Genomic DNA, 19566 nt, shown 5'->3' with positions numbered 1-19566 from the left:
TATTGGAACCAAACTGTGACAGGATTCAAGCCATCAATATTTCATATCACTTTCCTCTTGTCATCATCAACAAAGGAATTATATTTAGCCAATCAAAATAGAGCTTAATCATAGCCTCCTTTGGACATCAAAAGTGATCTTCATCGTTCATATGAATATCTGGTTATCTCTTTGTACTGCTACCTCTTAATCCCAAGATGATGTAAAAATCTTGACCATACAATCCTTTTAAGAATTACCAAAACTATCAGCTCAATTCACAAATTCATTGAATTGAGTTCAAAACCAACAGTTGTAGATATACTTGCCTCAACTACCATTATGATTTTCTACAATTTCCTTCCAGGTAGCAAGACATATATATTGACTAGATAGTCAGAACCATGACATCTATATCAATATTACCTCAATGTGATGGCCTCTTCGGATTATGCTTACTTCTGAGGTCAACATCCTTTCGAAAGCTCTATATTCATCTTTTACCAAAGATTCTTCTCCATGCTAATCACTTGTAATCAAAGTTCCCGTGGAACAAATTGATCAACAAGCTGCAATTTCTTCTTCCTTGGAGTTGTCATTATCAACTCTCTTTTTTTCTTCAAGAAACCATATTCAATGTTGATAAATACCATCATGTCTAAGTCATGTCATCTTGTGGAAGAGTCTTGATCCTTAACCATTTCAAAGTATGCCAAACTTCTTCCTCCAAGCATCAAGTAACCATATGGAAGACTTACTGAGCACATTTTTATAACCAACTCCTTTTGCAAGATTCTTGTAGATATGAACCCTCTCTTAGAGAAGAATTACTTCAAAACATGCACACCTTTGCTTCCCTACAACCATCTAGCCATATTTTCTTTGAATGAGCTTGCTCCCAACCTTATTGAAGATAAGCTTTCCTTTAAGAGGAGAAAGACTTTGATTCTACCCCTCAAACTGCAACTTGACCATACATACCTTCATCCTGCAAGACTATTATTTCCATACTAGATGGAATATATATACCAGTCATAATGCTTCTTCCAAGAACCTTCCTAAATGATGGTTCTTATTGGAGGATCTTGATGATCCTTCTTTGCAAGATGACTACCTCTAACATTATGTTAGAAAATGCTTACATGATCTACGATATGCAAGATTATCTAAATCTTCTCATTCTTTGAGAGCTAGATGACTTTTCCAAAGCAATTTGATTTGATGATGATCATATGCTTCCTTCTATGATGCCATGCTTCACAAAAATCAAGACTTCTTCTAGCAAAGGAAACTATGCATGATTACTCTAACTTCTACTTTCTAATAAAAGAAAGACAAATTGTAAATGAACCTGATATATATGGAGCTTCATTCAATAGTAAAGATCCTTGGGATCTTCTCCTTTCCTCTTATTCTTAGGTTCTTCCTTTTCTTCAGTTATGTGAGCCTCACTCCTTTCCTTTCTTTTGTTGTTTTTCTTGTTTGGACAGTCCCTCTCGAAATGTCCATACTCATTGTATCCAAAGCATTGTATCTTGTATTCCTTTAGACTTTCCAAACATCCCTTTCTTCTTCTTATTGGACTTTACAACAAAAGCTTGAGATTTTCCATTTGATTCAGTGTCATCCTTTGCCTTTATCCTTGTTTCTTCTGAGATACATTGAGCCCATAATACATCAAAAGTAATATCCTTTCTTGAGTAGACACTAGTTGCAAAATTGCTCCAATCAAGTGGCAAAGCATTTAGTACACAAGTAGTCATCTCTCAATTAGAAATGACTTTCCCAAGCGCTTGCAATTGGTCTCTCAACTATAAGATCTTCATAAGATATGTGTACATATCTTCTTTCTTTGACATATTCCTCAAAGGTCTGCACTTATGGTTCCCAAGGTCACCTACTTGTTGCCCTCCAACAGCCTTAAGGTGACCTTCAATGTTATCCAAAACTAGGACCCTCAACCTGCAATCTTCTCCTCTTATGGACGTCCAACTAGGCCTCTGAAATCTTCAAATCTGAGCACACTCATCTGAGCTTTTTCAGCCCTAACTAGGGCATATCCTATATCACTTACAAATTGCGTCCAAACTCTCCCACGGTCCCTCTTTCGTTGTTCTTTTGCCACAGAAGGATGCAACCTAGTCTATGCAGCTTCCTAGACTACTCGGATTTCCCAAAATGGTGCTTCCACCTACCTGTAATCACAATAGAATTTCAACTTGTATAATAGAGAGAAGCCCTCCTAAAATGTGCCCAAAACTCGACCAGTTGTCCTCCTTAAACCTGTGCCAAACCAAACCACGAACAAAGACCAAAAATTGTTCCTTTCTTCTACTTCTTTTCAGCTCGGCTATCTGAGAGTGCCTTCCAACATCTTGATGCTTTCAAGAATTTTTAGTAGATTTCAAAGATTCCGTAGAATAATGATGAATTCTAGGATCCCTTCAACAATAGTATCTTCAAATAGCTTCAAAGAGTAGATGATGATCCCAAGATTCTGCTTCCTTTTCTTCAAGATGATGGAGCGTACTAAGCCTTCAACAAGAGCTTATTCTTCCTTCCTACAATGAGAGCTTGATCCTTCTTAAGATGATGAGGTCGTCAATGAAAGCTTGACGTATTAATCTTCCTTCTAGGTCAATAGGTCTTCTTCTTCTTTGTGTCCTTCTGCAAATGATTCCTTTTGACAAGCAATCCCTTCTTATGTCAACAAGATGATCTTCAAGTTGCCTTCTCATTCTTCACCTTGGTTCTAATACCATGTTGGAGAATCTAGTAGGGTAGTTATCTAAACAATTCTTCTTAACCTTGATAAAAGCTTGTGAGCTTATATTAGCTTCTTATTATTCTTTGTTGGATTCTTTTCATCAAACAATTATCAAGAGCATAAACCATAAACACAATGGACATGTTGGAGAATCTAGTAGGATAGTTATTTAAACAATTCTCCTTAACCTTGATAAAAGCTTGTGAACTTATATTAGCTTCTTATTATTCTTTCTTACATTCTTTTCATCAAACAATTATCAAGAGCATAAACCATAAAGACAATGTACACAAATATAGGTTCCAAGCCAGGGAAAAACCGCTCCAAGGGAAAAACCCAAAAGAACTTCTCTTCTTATAGAATCGATTTACATGAGACATCCAAGACCTAAACTTCTAAACCAAGACCTCCTTTAAGCAGCAAGTCAGCCCTCCAAGGAATCCTTCCTTAAGCAAGTCAAAATTTTCAAAGTCAACAATTGTTACCCCTTCTTCAACCTGCCCCCAAACACAATTTCAGCCCTTACTTTATACTTGCAATCTCAACCTGCAATTCTCGGCCCTGTAACAACCGAAGAAACCCTAAGACTTTCACACGTGTAGACATAAATAGGAAGATATTGGTTCTCCTTTCTTCGTATTGTCTTTCATCCTTGTCTTCTAGCTCCTTCAGTCTTCTCGTCTTTCTTCTCTTGATTGATATCGAATTGCAAAAGTGTATGTACAAATGAGTCAAATCTCCTTCTATATATATGCTTTTCAAGAGGTCGAATAGCCCTCTCAAGGCCAACCTCTCACTGGTAGGATCGACTTGTGCTTGGAGGCTTATTTTAACTTTCTAGGCTCAAAAAAATTATTTTACATGTTACAACTTGCCCGAAAGGGTTTTATACAAATAACATCGACTCTTTTGACTCATGGCAATCTCTTATGACTTGACAAATCCTAGAAGCATAAAGAACATGCTTAACCTAATCGACCAATCAAAATAAAACAGAAATTAATTACATTTTCCAACAATCTTAGCACGTAGAAGATATTCGATTGCCTCATTAAGTGCTTGCTTGGTGGAGTAAATGATTTCTTTCCTAAGGTTAACTTAGGAAAAGTACAATAATTAATCTAATTAATTAATGTGTATTGTTATGCCAAATTTCTAAGGATAAACAATGACAATTATGAAGACAGAAACTAGTTACGTTTTCCAACAGTCTTAGCACATAGAAGTTATTTGATTGCCTTTTTAAGTGCTTGCTTGCTGGAGTAAACGATTACTTTCATAAGGTTAACTTAGAAAAAGTGCAATAATTAATCTAATTAATTATTGTGTACTGTTATGCCAAACTTCTAAGGATAAATAATAAAATTATTTAAGTGATCTAGATATAATCTCAACTGTTGATCTCAAGTGAGGCCTAGGATTTAATCTTAGCCATTGATCACTTAGGAGATTAGCGCTAAGGATTTTGGCTTAATAAAATTATAAAATAAGCTTAAGGGAGATGTGAAGACACAATGTGGAGAAAGCAATTTCCTCTAGAGCGAGAGGCTCAACTAGACTGAAGAGAATAGAGAATTTTGGGAGAAATTCAAGGAGGCTAAGTTCAACGAAGAGGGAGACCGAGTTGTTGAAGAAGAGGGTTGAATTGTGGAAGAGGTTGAAATATCCAGAGAGGCGAAATTCTCTTGTGCACAACTGCCATATGAGATAGGGAGAAAGGGAGGCACGGGTTAATTCTCCAAGGCCAATTTGCTTCAAGTGGTTCAAATTCCAAAGGTTGAATTCTTTAAGGTATTTTTTCCCAGTTGAGTTGAGTTTCCAAGTGCCCAACAACTATATTTTTCTATCTATTTTTTATCGGTCTAAAGCAAAATTTTCCCCAGAAATTTAATGAAGGAAGATTGTGCTAGGTACAAATTTGTTGTCGTGGTGTGATTGATCTCTTCATTTTATTTTGTTGCATTTTTAAGATAATATACCAGTGTATTCTTTTTCGGCAAATTCAAAAATCTTGGAGATGAACATTTTCTAGCGTTTTAATAAATTGTTGAAGTAAAATAAATCAACTATGGTATGACAAAAATTAACATGGTATCAAAACCATTGAAACTCTGTGGGAGGAATCATATTTCACAAGGGTTTTATGGTAGCAAATTATTTTGTGCCAACGAAACTTTTTCTTATTTTGAAATGAAGGTTTTGTATCTAAAGTTGATCTGGTAATATGGCATCATCAAGTCTATGATATGAAGACAAGTTAGGGGGGAGTTGTAAACTTCAATCCACGAAAGAAGCGAATCATGCTTGTCTTAATGGAAAATAGTTTATGGGAATTTGCAAGCCAAGTGATTCAGGTTCATCAGATTGAACATAAGCTGAAAAATATAAGAGTCAATCATTTTGGATGGTGTGAAGTACCACATAATCCCTCACATAACAAAGAAATATTCTGCCCATCAAATGTGGTCGGCCTTGACTAGGCTATAGCATAAGTGACAACCAAAATAAAAAGATGGTGCTAAGGGATAAGTCGAAAAGCATCAAGATGAACATATTTGAGATTGTGGCCTCATACTTCACGTTCAACAGGTTCATGATGAACTTTCAGTTTTTGAGGAAGAGGTGGCTAAGATAGATCTTGTCAAAGTAGGTAGCATTGAATGGGTGTACCAAGCAGTGAGCTATAATTGGGACAAGTATCCTAGCCAAAGATAAACTTCCTAATTGGGCCAGATTATGGGATGATTTCACCCAAAAGGAGATCTGAGAGGAATCTATAACTAGTAGGCAGTGCAAGGATGGAGATGAGGAGAACCTTGCTCTTGTTGGGAAAGCAAAGAAGGGCAAGGGTAAAGCCAAGAAAAACTAGAGTGGAGGAGTATCTTCACAAGGGAAGAAAGACATGAGCAAATTAAAGTGCTTTGCATGTCACAAGTTCGATCATTATGCCAGACAATGTCCAAACAAGAAGAAAAGCAAGGGGAAAACAATAACAACCGCATCTGCACAAATGGATGAGTTGGCTAACAAATTCAAGAAGGAATTTGCTCGAGTATCATGTCTTTCCAACACCATTACAAGAGTGGTGTGGTTTGTGGGCTATGGAGCATTTCATCACATGATAGAATCTTGAGATATCTTCACTAGTATGGCCAAGGAGAATAGAGATCTTCATGTGGGACGTGGTGACAACATCAATTATGCAATGGAGGGCATTGGCAACACACAGTTCCACGCAGTGTTTTACGAAACGGCCGTACCGAAACGGAAACGGCCGTTTCGTTCCGTTTCAACACAAAAAAATGTGACCCGGCCTTTGACCCGGCTCGGCTGGCCGAGTCAGCTATGACTCGGCCGAGTCAGCCAATGACTCGGCCGAGTCATAGCTGACCCGGTCAACCCGGCCGGGTCCTGTCATGACTCGGCCGCTTCGTTCAAGTGCGGCTGGGGCAGCGTAATAACCAAAAATAAATGACTTTTTTGCTGATTTTTGCCAAGGATTCAGAGGGAGATGTAATGTTTTGATGATGTATGTCCATCAGATAAGGATCCTCCCATTTTCAAATGAAAGAGGTAATTTTAAGATGTAAGATCTAGCTTTGTTTCTAAGTGTCAAAGGTCTGGTAAAATTCAACAGCTATTGTAGACTACACACAGGGACATTGGGGTATATCTGTATCATACATCACATTTAGCTGCCACGCAATGCTTTTGCACTAAACAGAATATTCTTTAATGTATACCTCTGTTCTAGAGGCGAATAGTAAAGGATCAGAACCGTGTCATAATCATAGAGTTGTGAACCACTGTCAAAACAATTTCAGAAAACCAACGATTATGCCCTCAGAACAAAATGACTAAAACCTGCAAAATATATGTTGAACGAACCCAGGGAATCCCAGAACTATAAACCACAAACCCTTATACAAGTTCAATGCTGTTACAGATCAAAGGATGTCCGAATTATCTTATCTCTTTTGGAGAAAGGATGTCCGAATTACCTTAATCTTTTGACAACCTTTTGGTCCAGCAAGATATTAGAAGGTTCAAACTTCAATTTGGCATTTTCAACAATTATTTAGCCTTTTAATATGCTTCCATATTATCAACTTATTTGGGGCTTGTGACCACATAGTGGGTGCACCAACTTAAGTTGGACATATCTTTCAAACAGTAAGGAGTCTCGCAGCGTGCTATATATCCTTAGAATCGTAATGACGAGGAGAATCCAATAAAGATGGTCAAGCAATAATGAAGCGGAACATAAAGATGAGTCTTTGATCATGTATGACAGAGTCCAGAGTCCAGACTACAGTTGACTATGTATTTACTATTGCCATTGGGTACACCGTACCATTTTGATATAATGGATTGGTTCATGAGCCTACTTTGATCATATGTTGTCTTCCATGTATATTATAATGTTGTGTGTTTGAAAACTTGAATGAAAATCTTTAAAATTGTTTAAAATTATGTTTTTTTATAAAAAAAATAAATATTTAATGTATTTTTTACAACGACCGAGTCATTGAAATCGAGCCGGCCGAGTCATTGCCGTTTCCGAGTCCGAGTCCGAGTCGATCCTCGGCTGAGTCCGAATCCGAGTCCGTTTTGTAAAACACTGGTTCCACGTAGACTCAGTTGTCCTATGGAGGTAAGGAGGAGATTTATGTAGTTCGGCTAGAGAAAAATTTACTCTCAGTTTTGGCAATGGAAGATAGAGGAATTGGGGTCAATTCCACATGAGGGGAGGTAACTGTCAGGTCGAAATGGGTTGATTTTAGCATGAGGCAAGTTATAGGTAGTGTTGTTGCTCAAATTGTATAGGCAATATGCGATGACACTCAGCGCAGGGGTTGTCACTCTAATCCCATCCCCCCACCCTCTCCATTATAATTGTCTCCGTACAGCAAGCTATGGGGGGTAGTCCCCATGAAATGTGAAGACGGGAAACTTGTTGGCAATCAACAAGTCTAGGAGACACAACTAAATCGACTGGCAACTTAGTTAATTTAGCAAGTTGAAGACTAGATTAGATTTCTCCTAAAAGACCAATTGCCTTAATTGAATCAATTACTTGCTTAATGATTATCAAATCATCGGATGAACAGTTGTTGCTTTAAATATGCTTCACCATCCTATATGAAATGCAAATCTTACAATCTACGTGAAATGCAAGATCTTGGATTATTTTAAATTATATGTCTATCTAAGTGTATCCTTCCTCTCAATTCTTTTGAAGCTAGTCTCTAGAGTAGGTTGTGAGAGAGAAACAAAGGGGAATCAAGTTATGGCTTGATTAACGATCCCTCCCATTTAGTTCTAACCACCTGATGCCTTCAGCGCTGCAGAGATTGTGGCTCTGACCATTGCAAGATCACAGTGTTAACCACTAAAGAGGTTCTAGGCTTCGCAAGTTGGGTGAGAAAGGTGGGCCTATCTCTCTATCGACCAAGCTTATGCTTGGAAGTAAGTTAATTAATGCAACACTAGGCCTAAGATGCAAATGCAAATAATTAAGTGAATGCTCTTAAGGTGAGATTATTAAGTTTCTTAAGTACTTGAAAGATAATGATATTCAATCTAGAACAATGAAGTACTTAACAGTAAATAACGACAATCTTCACCACAAGAGAAAGTGCTCAAAATAAACAGTGCCAGAAAATATTGCCAATATTACCAATGGACAATTGCTTAAGAGATAGACAATATCAATGCTCAAACAATTAGATACAATTCTTTATGTACAATTAACAAATCTTCAAGATCTTAATCAATGGAAAATTAATATGCCAATTAGATACACAAGAAAGAGATTAGATTCCTTATGGACACAATTAGATCTCTTATCACAATTATGATTAAATTCGATTAAGGTGCTTTAAGAGTGACTCGGATTGCAAATCCACAAGAGTTATTTAGCCCAATAATATCAAAAATGAGCAACATATCCACTTGTCAATAACCAATGATAGCAATGAGGAACAAGAGCATTATTCCACAATGCTACTTAGAGCAACTAGCCAATCAATTACCAATTCAAGCAGACCACTTGTACAAATTAGAAATATGTTAATGCAAGAATGCAAATGGATGCCAATGATGCAAAATGTAATGGAATAAAACATGGGGCAGCCAACAGATAAATGATTGCAGCTACAAGAGAAAAACCCAATTCAACCATTAAACAATAATCCAAGATCCACAAGATGCAAGGAACAAGAGCTAAGTGAAATTAAATGACTTTCAACACTTTTTCCACCACTGTAAATTTTATATCAGACCTTTATGCAGAGTATATCAGACCTTAAATTATTATTACAGCCTTTAGTAAATGATGAAATATGCCAAGTAATGCAAGCCCAATGAGTGCAAATGATTTTCCAATGACAAAATATGTTTGTAAATTGATTATTAGGCCAAGATTATGAGATTTTATCACTGCTGTAAGTGAAATTATATGGTTGTAGCAAACATATCAGATCTGGAAATTAACCTACAGTCCACAAATACTCACTTATATGCACCAAATTTGACCTTAGATTAATTCTCAATTTCTCAAGCAAATTATTTAGTGAATTTAGGCTTGATTTTAGATGCACTTAAGCGCTGAATATATTGCTGTCATGAATGCTTCAGAAATCAAAACAATAATAGTGATGAAACAGAAAGGTTAGAGAGCAAACCAAGAGGCCTAGTGGCCTTGTGGATGGCTAGTGAGGCTTCCAATGACCTTGAGAACCTGCAACCACCAAGTTAGCCCTAAAAATCATTGCAAAACCAAGTGTTAGAGATGAAATACTAAAACAATGACTGAATAATAGTTGAATGAGGTCTAGAATGAGAGGTTAGGGCTAGCAAAACCCCAAAACAAGGCTAGGAAAGGCAAATAGAGGGTTGAGTAAGGGAAAGAGAAGGCCCAAGAAAGCCACGGCAAAGGAAGAAAAGCCCTCTAGGGTTGACGTCAAGCCTCAAAAGGCTGACGTTGGGGTAGAGGAGGCCCTAAAAGGGCTACCGGCCAAAGGATAGGCCCTTTTAGGGTTGTGGCTTGGACTAGAAGGGGGACCAAGGGGCAAAGGATGCTCCCCAAGCCCACGGCAAGAGGAGAAAGAGAAGATCGAGGCCCCTAAAGGCTTGCGGCTAGGCAAATGGAGGGGGTTGAGGGCCTTATGAGGCCACGGCAAGCCCATTAAGGGTTGCAGCCAAGCCAAGGAGGGGGCTCGAGGGCTCTAGGAGGCCCCTAGGCCTCACAGCTAGAGCAGAGGAGGCTCGACGGCTAGGCCTTAGGGCCAAAACAAACAAAAAAATCTGAAGCTTGCAAATAGCAATTCACCACAAAATCACTACAAAATGGTGGACGACTTCCCTTCTTCAACTAGACGTTGACTTGTTGGAAACTGGGGAGGCTAGATCTTACCCTCAAGGGCCTAGATCAGCCTTTCTTACTTGGTTGAATAGCCCAGAAAAATTTGTTGCTTCAAACCCTTGAGCTACCACCTGCAAAATGAGTCAAAGAATGCCAAACCCCAAATATATATTCAAAAATATGGAACCCTAAATACTCAAGTGCTGCAAAATAAAATAGGTTAGGAAAATAATCTACAAATTATTTACAAATGTACAATATTTACAAAATTAAATTTACAAGCTCTCATTAGCAAATAAATTCCTTTTAGCCCAAAAATATTAATTTTGGAAAAAATATTTTTTGAATAAATAGCAATGGATGAATAATTTCAAAAAAAAAATACATATATTGGCCAAATCAATTACCACAATGAAATCTCAAAAGCCCAAACATAGTCGGCTCTCCCACACAATCTGTGAACTTGGAGCCCAAGGGTTAGCGTACCTGTAGATCTTTATAATTTTCTCAAATTAAAATTGTTAGATCATATGGTGAATCAAATTACCTAAGATAGCGGGTACCAATAGAATGTTCTTATCACCGACAAATGAAATAAAAAATCATAAGATATTGAACACAATATAGGACAACACATAGATAACACATATTACAAATCAACAGAAGAAGAACACCATGAATTGAACCCCAAAGTCTTTCTATTATGATAGAATAATGTTCTCACCAGAGCAGCAGCTCAATACTAGCATTCAAGAGTTACATCATCCAAAAATATCAAACAGAAGCTCAATAGCTTCTTTATATAGAGAAACCCATCCAAGTAGAAAATAACGGCTAGTTGGCTTGATCCTCGTCAAACTAATCTCAACCGTTGAAAATAACGTGATCATCTTTTACTCTCCACGTCAAAATTTTAATTTTGAGGAAAAAATCGAATTTTGCTTAAAATCCAGTTTTAATTAATCCAAAAATTAATATTTTGGATTAATTTCCTCAAAAATTTGACTTTGACTTAATCACCACGGTCCAAGTGCTCAAATTTTCTTAAAATATCCATTTTTCCATTCGTGGAGGACATCCAAAATTGACTTTTCTTTGACCCACGAATTTTTTATTATTTTCCACTTGGAGAGAAATTAATTTCTCTATAATTATTTTGACTCAAAATTAATTAATTTTTTGGCTTAGGATTTTTAATTACTTTAGCTAGAAAAATTAATTAATTGACACTAGAGAGGATTTAATGATTTTTTCACCCTCAAATATTTTAACTATGGTGTCTAACTATGAATAACCATGCACTAAAATATTTTTTACACCAAATTATTACAATATCAACCCTTGAAAGGAGAAATACACATTTAGATTCAGACCCCTCAATAATTTACCCAATTCTATGACAGAATATGATCTAGTATGAAACCAAGTGAGCTTGTAATAAAATAATTTAGCCAAATGTGCTAAAATTATTCCCAACCACACTTTTACGATATACTCTATATAACACTAGGACTCACCTAAGACCTTGTCAATGAATTTCACCCTAACTATGGGGTTTAAGCTAGAAGAAAAACTTTGTCGATTATTTGTGCTTACAAATACACATAATTCGGGGGGGTTAAAAAACTTCCTAGGATGAAATCCTTTGCCAAAACTAGAGGCTTACCTAGGTGTTGTTACATAATTAAATGGTCATACTAGCATCATTTACAATACAATTTGCAGAAATTGGGCTTACAATGACATAATTGTGTTGGTTGATGACTTTGAGCTTTGAAAAAAATACTTCGCATTATTGTACTCTACTTCCTTGGACTGTTGACAAAGTGTGGTCAACAGGTAACAAAGAGAATTATCTATATCTGTTGAGAGGACGGCTAGTGAAAGCCCTAGTACATGGCAGTGACAACCAGAGAGAGATTCGGCATAGTTGGATGGGACATCTACACTACAAGGCTCTAACACAATTAGGGGAGACAGTCATTGGTCTTCTGGGTTTTAGTACTATTAATTTTCCAATGTTCTATGCAGACACAATCACTTATTACAATTCTTCTTCAATTAGCAATCAATTATTCAATATGATTTAAATCTTCTAACAACAATAAGCAATTGTAGATAGAACAGTAAACCAAATGCACAATAAAAGACAGTCAAGAATAGTACAGACACAACAATTTGGTCAAAGACCAGGGAAAAACCCCACAAGGGGGAAAACCCTTTCCAAATTCTTCTTCTATTAGATTCTCATCAAATGTTCAATAGAGAGATACAATGTCCAAGTACATCAACGATGAGCCAAAGGTCAAAGTTTTGACTATCCCAAACATCGATCCAATATTCTTCACTCAATTACTATCATTGAAATTTGAAACCCTCCTGGTGTCTCGATGAAAATCACCCACTCGATGTGTCTCCAAAGCTTCCCATCAATTTTCTTTTACAATTTCTCATTCACAAATGAATGGCTACAATTAGAAGTTAACTTGATCCAATCATCGCTAAGATCATCTTAGAAACTTTCCACAAGCTTCTAGAGGTAAATTGATCTTATCCCAACTAATGTCAATTAATTATCTACTTTCCCTACGTTTAGAATTAGGAAACATTTAAAAAATCACTAATTGGCATAATTAAGATATTTTCCCTAGGTGAAACTTACGAAAAATTACATGGGCTTGGAGATAAGCAGTTCCTCTATGTTCTTAGCCTCAGTGACACCTTTCAAGGCTAGAACACTCCTCTCAGCTACAATATTTAACATGAAAGAGGATATTTTGCTTGCAAAAACATGTTGCGTGTCCTACACTAATAGTGTAGATCCATCTTAACTTCGGATCTATCATGCGCCAAGGGGAAATCAAATCCCTCAAGGTGCAAACCTTTCCCCCCATGCATGATTGATCTGGAATTAAAATGGACACACACACACACATATTCCATATGTCAACTACATGTTAGGAATTACACATCTCCCTCATATTGACCAACACAACATTGAAATGTTTTAACCAAGATACATCTTAACTCTAGATCTATCATGTGCCAATAGCAATCAAATACTTTGAGGTGCAAACCTTTCCTCGTGTTTTCTCAATCTAAAAAGTTATCACCACAAGGGACTTTATCCCTCTCCATGCATGAAAGAAATGAGCATAGAAGGAACTACACATCTCCCTCATACTGAGCATCTTCCCTATTGTTGGACACCTAATCCTCAATGGGTTAGTGTGGAAGTTGAATAGACAAAGTAGTCCAAGAGACCTTGGGATGTGAAACCCAACAGTCACATAATGTACTATAAATGTATATCATTTGTCAATAAAAATTGTACTTGCATGTTTTATCTTTCATATTGTTCTTGCTACCCATGTGTGTTTAACATGGTATCAGAGCAGGCATATCCCTGCCCTGCATAATTAAGTTGAGCCATTTGTTTTATGGCCTTTCTGTGCAGTTTATTTCTGCCATGAACTTCATGAATATTTTCTCATGAATATTTCTTCAGCTAAATTTTAGCTGCAACCTGTTAATACCTGCTGGTGTCTGGTGCCTGAAATCCGCTGCTGACTGACATCTCTGACCCCTGTCTGCCATATTCCTTTTATACAGACCTGCGCCCTGTCTGCCACATTCACTTGAACGATGAAACGCTCCTCTGCCTGACACTGCCAGCGCTGTCCAAGCTGTCCTGACATGGAAACGGTCATGGTTTCATAAACGTTTCAGAAGCGCTGTGCATTCACCTGAATGAATCGCTGCTCCAGGTTGAAACGTTCCTCTGCCTGTTCTTCGTGCGATGCTGTCTTTAGTTTGTATCTCTAAGTTTGGGCGAGGCGCTTGGTGCGGTGAGCGTGGAATCCTCACCACTAAACATTCAAATCCTGTCTAGTGATTGCTGGAGTATGCATTAGAAATCGTTTTGGTATTTGAACGCTGTTATACGCATATTATTGTGGTTATAATACCTGAACACTGTTATACGCATATTATTGTGGTTATAATACCTGAACGCTGTTATACGCATGCGTGGAGATGACATGGTATGCGGCGAGCGTGGAGTCCATTGAATACGCGGTTTACAGAAATGCTATGTGAAACGTTGTTTTATAGAAATGCTATGTGTTAAAACACTGCTTTACATAAACTCTGTTATATATACGCGGTTTTCGTGTGCCTGTATAATTCGATGTTCTCCATAATGCAGTACTCTTAGCACTCTAGACTTTGAATCCAGCGACCTGGGCTCAGACAATAAGGGATGTATTATTTGTCACATTACCTGAGGATTGAGTTGTGTTTTCAGATTTAATTGTGCGGAGTGGGTGCAACTATTCTCCTCAGTCGTGTACTCTACTGCTCTGAGACAAGATCTGGATAAAAATCCAATTGTATGTTGCAAGGGAATAGCTGCTCATGAGCTGATAACACCATTGATCAAGAGATGAAAATAATAGAAAATGTAGCCTTCTGTATTACAGAGTACATGGCAACAAGAAATGAAAAGCTGAATTCTCAAGAAGCTGAGACGGTAGATTGATATCTGACAGATCTGTTTCTTGCATAGACTTTGAGATGTCATCCACAGAGAATGGTATACTCAAGTCGTCATCCAACAAGAACAAATTTCCATGAGCATCGTTTGAATCTTCTGCCATCAACATTTTCATGCTTGCAATAACATCTGGAGACACACTGTGTGTGCCATATTCATCGTCCCAGTACATGGTACTGATTCTATACAATTGTTGTATGCTTAAAACCGGACAGAGATCGTGGGCAATTTCATCCAAATATTTCTTTGGCTTTTGATGTATAACCAAAAATCCCACTGCTTGTCTAATATGCTTGAGTGCATCCCAGGCTGAGCCTGCATACTCTTCCTTTGCTTCACAGCACCAAAGTTCTAGTTCAGCCAACCCTGCTTTTACATATTCTCCATTGCTAAATGAGCAGCATTCACGCCGTAAAAGGAGGCTGTTGAAAAGTTGTACATTGATGTATGCAAATGTCTGGGTAAATACCTTACGAACAAGAATAGATGGGACATAATTTCCACGCATAGTTTGGAGAAGATTGGTTAGGCTCTTGATAATGCTTTGCCAATGATTGTTGGATGCTTGTTGTGTGTTTGCATTTGCTTGGGATCGAGATATCTTAACTGCGCTTGCTCTTGGTGTTCTTGGGACCTGGATACATAGGCCAAGCAACACAGATATTTCCTTCTTAAGATTGTCACGGATAATCCCATATATTTTTTCAACATACGCTGTAAGTTGCTATTTGAATAACAAAGCTGGATACTTCGCTTCCACTTGGCGTACAGAATCCAACCCAGCAATCATCCCACCAGTTCCAAATGGAAGGCCTATGCCAAATTTATTAAGGAGTCAAATTGGAGGCTGAAATACTCATTATATCCATAGGTGATCTGCATCTAAATTGTATTCCTTGTGTTGCATTTGCGAAGGGGACAAATCCAGGGGCCATTGCTAGTTGAGGATTTGAAACCAATGATGCCATTACTTTGCAAACAAATGTTAAATTTGAAGAATTATTGAGTTTTGACCTTCCAAAAAGGGGCTTGACAAATCACTGCGTTAAAGATACATTGTTGATCGTTTCAGAATTTTCCCGATTCTAACACTGGGTGAAGATACTTGATTCTCTTGAAGCTTTAGTTCAGCTATGAGAAATCAGTTTGCAGGGTTCGATCTAGCTTCCTTGCAATTGATTATATTTAGTATCTTGATGACACAAACCAGGCTCTACTAAGACTGTCGACAAATTTCATTTGCAAAGAAAGTCAAAGATTGACTCTCTTTTTCACAGTGTGAGTAGTTTGAATAATTTGAGAAGTACATTAAAGCAGCAAGTCATTTGCTACATTGAAATTGGTACTGTACTGTTGACTAATATAAGCCAGAGGACCAGCACTGTATAGTTTGCTAAGTATTTGGACATATAAGGAGGTCTATCACTGTTGGTTCAGCGTGCTAGAGACTCATTCCAATGCCTATGACCTGAGCAAGTGTTGGAGCAGCATTCTGGGTCTGAAAGTCCTTGCTGGAATTTACTCTCATTGCTTATCTTCATTGCCAGAAAGTGGAAAGTGGCAAGATCAGAGAATTGTGTTATAATTGTTGAAGTTTTGATAGCCATCATTTCTGATTTGAAAGTGAAGGAGTATTTGAAGGATCCAAGCAAGTTTGCAGTTGCTGCTACCCAAGTTGTGGTATTAAAACTCATTATAGTCTCTGTCTACATATATATGCATTGATTCCTTGATTCATTTGCTACACATTTATAAAGGATATTACTGTGTACTGTGAGTGGGTATTACTTTTCTGCACTGAGTAGTAGTTGTGATCAGTTTTTAAGGTGTAAATCTGACATTGAAAAAAAATGGCTAGAATCAGTGAAGTATTAGAGTTCCTCAAAACTCTCATATTGTCTACTAATCATGATATATTAAAAGTCAGCAAAGTTTCTCTCACAGACATTCAGGTCTGTCTACAAAATGCACAAGAGAAAATTGATTTTTTGCAGCTTGAATCACAGCTACAGCAAGAAGAGCTACATCAAAATAGACATCATTCTGAACCTGTTTTTGTTCAGAACATTGAGACAACCACCCATCAGCAGCAAGTCAATAATGTTACAGTTCATTCAAATAAAGCAGCAGTTGTACATGCAGATGCAGAAACTCAATCTGCACTTCCCAAGCCCATCATCAGACCTTAGGAACAGCTTGTCCACAACAAGCACAGAACTAGTCTTGGATATGACAAGGACTTGTCCTTTCATATTCCAGACTACTCAAAGCCCATTCAGTTTCAGAGTGCTGGATTCATTCATGATAGTTCACTTGCTCCTCATGACAGTTCACCTCCAGCTGTTCCAGATTCTGCCCCTCTTCCACAGCAACAACAACAACAACAAATTGTGAAATGCCAACACTGTGACCGAGTTGGCCATCTGAAAGATCACTGTTTTGATCTTCATCCATGTAAGCACTGTCATAAAACCACCCATTCTTCACATAGATGCTTCAGAAACAAACATCCTGCAAGAACAAAGATTCATCTTGGATGGATCGCTTCTTGGCAATGGGCATCAACAGCCAAGAAGATACTCCAATCACATGTCAAAACTTGTTCCAGAGTATTGAACAATCTTGCAGTTGAGTTTTCTCCATCATCTCACCTTGTATCTGACAGGGGGGGAAATGATGGTCATCTACAAGCTTCAAAGCCACATCAAGCAAGCCTGAGCCACAACCTGCCACACCAGTTTCAGAGTTGTAGCCAGAGACAAAGATGCCGGTGAACATGCCTTCAGTTGGTAATATGGGACACTTCCCCTAGCAGAAGACTCCAGCGTCTTGCCAGTTTCGGAAGAATTCCGGGAACAAAATTGAGAACACTTCCTCTAGCAGAAGACTTCATCTTCTTGCCAGTTTTGGAAGAGTTCCAGGAATTGCATTAAGCATTCTAGAGTTGTTGGTCATCCTTAAACCATCACAGGTTGAGACTTCCCTTTTCAGGATGAAATTCTCCCTTCTATGCGGGGTGAGACCTCCCTTTATTGGTTGAAGGTTTCCCTCTTCAAAACAATAGGAGCACTTCCTCTAGCAGAAGACTTCAGCGTCTTGCCAGTTTTGGAAGAGTTTCGGGAACTGCACTAAGCGTTCCAGTGTTGGTGGTCATCCTTAAACCACCGCCCTTTATACCAACATTTCAGAGAGCACATTCAGCCTTGTGCTGCCATGCATTTTTGCACATTTTGTATTACAGCTCTCTTCATGGACTCATACATAACCCTTCGGATTAAGGGGGGGAATGTTGGACACCTAATCCTCAATGGGTTAGTGTGGAAGTTGAATAGACAAAGTAGTCCAAGAGACCTTGGGATGTGAAACCCAACAGTCACATAATGTACTATAAATGTATATCATTTGTCAATAAAAATTGTACTTGCATGTTTTATCTTTCATATTGTTCTTGCTGCCCATGTGTGTTTAACACCTATCAATTAAAGGCTCACTAGCATAAATTCGGAATGGAAATAGAACACAAATTTCTTGAAAGAGAGACGACTCGTAGACACTAATCATTACCGAAGGTTCAGATTCAACAGCACTTTATCTCACACTGCCCAGTTCACTAAGAAATTAGGTGTGCCTCTCTATCCTTATAGGGATTCTCAAGCTCACCATTCGATACTATTTTTAAATAACCAAATAAAAAGTTCCTAGTCCCTATTTATTGTACACGCATGGCATAGTTACCAAAACCAACCAGTTTGAACAGGTTTCAAGGATTTTCAGCCTGAACCAATCCTACAAACCGGATGTGAGTCAGTTAGGTTATGAAACAGTCCAACCAATCATGTCAGCATGTCAGCAGCAGCCCAACTCTTGCTGCTAACACCCAAAAAATCATCCAGAAAAGGCAAAAGAAATTTCTTGATGGTTCTTAACCACTAACCCCATCTTATTTGATGATGCCCCCGCTCTATTTGCCTCACACCCTTCATATTGAGCATTTGTGAACATTTGAAGATTTGGAGATGTAGCAACATGAGTATAAAGCATGATATGGGAAAAACTAGAGCTATTTGGGGCTGATTCCAGTGGAGAAAGAATATACAAGAATATACATCAGCAGTCTATGTATTATCCACGCGCTAGGAGAATACTTGAGACCAGATCTCTCTAAATTTGTTTAGTTTTTTAGAAACTAGGGGTAGTTTTTTAATGGAAGAATTATTTTCATTGTTAGACGAAATCCCTTGGCTTCAGGAAAAGTCAGAGACCCTGCATAGAACCATTGCCAATTGGTTTATCGGAAAATTGTGTGAAACCATTGGAAGAAGAGAATTGGGAGGGGCAGACACAAGCTGAAATGCCACTTAGCATAAATACAAGGGAAATCCAAAACATATCCTAGTGCCTTGGGTGATATAAAAAACCAAATACAAGCTGTTGTTCAAGCCATTTCATCCAGAGAAAGCAGAGGAAAACAAAATGAAGGATGAGATAGGGAGAAGTGGAGAGGGACCCTAGATATGAGAGTGGAAGTGGAAACCCTAGTTATGAAGCCTCCTCCACTTTTCCTTTTAGCGATCCCCTTAGAAATATCCCTCCAAGTCCACTTGATGATACAATCAGATTAGAAAGGAAGAAGATTTGACTCTTTTCTTGCACCCTGCACCACCCATGGTTCTCAGCACACCATCAATAGCTAATATAGGAAGTAATACATGGATGCATCTTTCCCATACATCGCTTCTAAGCACACCATTGACAGCGAATGGAGGAAATAATACAAGGATGCAGCTTTCCAATACACTGATTTTGAGTGCACCATTGATAGCCAATGGAGGAGGCAATATAAGGATGCATCATTCATTCCAATACATTGCCATATAGTGGTATGATGCACAAGATATT

General features: G+C 37.9%; 1 protein-coding gene across 2 annotated transcripts in view; it reads right to left on the bottom strand.

Annotated features, from left to right (window-relative positions):
• The window catches only part of ATSTE24 (Peptidase family M48 family protein), a 233443-nt gene that overhangs the window by 116793 nt on the left and 97084 nt on the right, over positions 1-19566 (bottom strand). The gene's annotated exons all lie outside the window — the stretch shown is intronic.

Source organism: Pinus tabuliformis, chromosome 3_2 (genome assembly GCF_031772625.1).
Source record: "Pinus tabuliformis cultivar Carrire ecotype Pingquan chromosome 3_2, CPIR1, whole genome shotgun sequence".
Taxonomy (NCBI): domain Eukaryota; kingdom Viridiplantae; phylum Streptophyta; class Pinopsida; order Pinales; family Pinaceae; genus Pinus; species Pinus tabuliformis.
Note: the sequence above shows the minus strand (reverse complement) of the source record. Positions and strands in the feature narration are given on the sequence as shown.